Source organism: Pundamilia nyererei, unplaced genomic scaffold (assembly GCF_000239375.1).
Source record: "Pundamilia nyererei isolate P.nyererei 1_Seehausen unplaced genomic scaffold, PunNye1.0 scaffold00023, whole genome shotgun sequence".
In the NCBI taxonomy this organism is placed as follows: Eukaryota; Metazoa; Chordata; class Actinopteri; order Cichliformes; family Cichlidae; genus Pundamilia; species Pundamilia nyererei.
In genome coordinates, this window is record NW_005187424.1 from 2,893,631 (window position 1) to 2,895,582 (window position 1,952).

A 1,952-nucleotide genomic window follows, 5' to 3' on the forward strand; every position below is an offset into this window, starting at 1 on the left:
GAGTGCAGATTTAGCTTGTCAGCTGCTAATTCAGCATCTAGCATCAGCCTACCTTGGTTTCTATCCTCCTAGTATTGAATGAAAGATTATGCAAATACCATTGAAGTGAACGGTTATGGATGACACTGGAAAAGAAATTGTCCAAAAAAGTCAATAAAAATTGAAAATGCTCTGTGCTTCTTCATCCCCCCCCTTCAAGCGGAATTTCTAATTTTTCAATGAACTCTCACACACAGAAAACACGATCAATATAATAATCTGCCCATGCCATGCATGGAGACTCATCGAGATTGTTTTCTCTTTTCTAATTTGATGTCTGTGGTGATCTAAAACTAGGTGCAACGTTAGTCAGATATTGTATTAATGAACAATAACATGATTCCTAATATTCAGAGCAAAAATCCCAGGAATTGTATCTCTACTTCGGTCTAATTTTACCAAATTTAACAGTTTTAAAGTCACCAGAATTTATGTTTTTATAAATAACCTAATGAGAAATCCCTTCATTGTTGGTGTTTATCCTGTTAAAATAATGTGATGTTCAGGTCCCAGAGATGTCACAGCATATCTTTACTAGGCAGCAACGGTGATGCAAAACTTTGTGCTCATCATGGTGTTACATAAAAACAAGCAAACAACAACAAACTATTTCAACAAAAAGTGCAAAAATAAAGTCACAGAATATAGGGAAAATATTTCACATTCATCAAATATAATAAAATTTATTTTAAGCCACAGATTTATCAGTAAGCCAAAAAAGAAAAATCCAGGCAGACTTTTCATAACTTGTTTTGAGCTGCTATCCCATATGGTGATCCAAACCTTTAAAGTTTACCCCACATGCCAGTTTTCAGCTTTTCTCCAGTGAATTAAAATAAAACACATCAAACTTCCAGGGTATCAGTGCTTGTTTCTATTCCTCTAATGTCATAGACATGAAACTGGTGTAGTTGTACTGTTGAAACTACAATACCTGTGATACTGATGAAATCAAAAGGTTATTACAGAAAAATGCTTATCAGAAATCAGGTGTTGTCGTCAGACTGTGACATAAAATGAATTGGGTTGTAATGTTTTTCTTCAGACCTGGAAATTTGATGTTGAGTTCTGACAAAAATAAACAACAAATAAGCACATTTAAAACATTTGGCCTGTAGTTTGGAAAACACTCATTTTATGAGGGCAAAATTTTGTCCTCATAGTATGAACTAATGCAAAAAACGGGCTGACTCTGAGGGGGTCAGGTGGGAAATGGAACCATCTTTGTAGTCCTTACCCTTTTCTGAGTCTGGGCAAATGTGTGAAACAGCGCCCCCTGGGTTGTAAAGGCTGATAAAAATCAAATGGCCTCAAACGAGAGTAGGGTTGAATTGATGAATTGTAGCAAGGTGAGTTCATAAGCATTAAATAAATAAGAATAATATAGTTACAGTTGAGGTCAGTCTATAACTGTGGATGGGAAGGTCTTGGGACGGAGCGGTCACACGTTACCTGAAACAAGCCTGGAATTGTTAGCTAGCTAACATCAGCGTTCTGTTTGCTAACAAAAGCTTTGGACAACTTCCAGCTGTATCGAGTTTATTTTTCATTAATTTATTTTCAATAAAATCGTCGGACGTAACATAGTGTGGATCCTTCCTCATGAAAGACACAAAAGTGGACGGGACATCGAATAAAGTGAGTAAAGTATCTCTTCTCAGTTTGTGGTCATCTGGTCACACCTGTGGCTGAGCGTGAATTTAACTACGTCTGTTTATTTGTTATTGTTCGTATCCCACGTCTTCATTGGGTTTTAGTAATATGCTGACGGTAATGTGTGATTTAAGCCAGAACACAGTGTATTAAAAAAAAAAGCTTTAAGAAAGCAGAAACAAACAAACCCAAAATATAATGACAACACAAAACAGCTCAAGTTTATGGAAGCCCGTTTCCGCCACTAAAAAAAAAAAAAA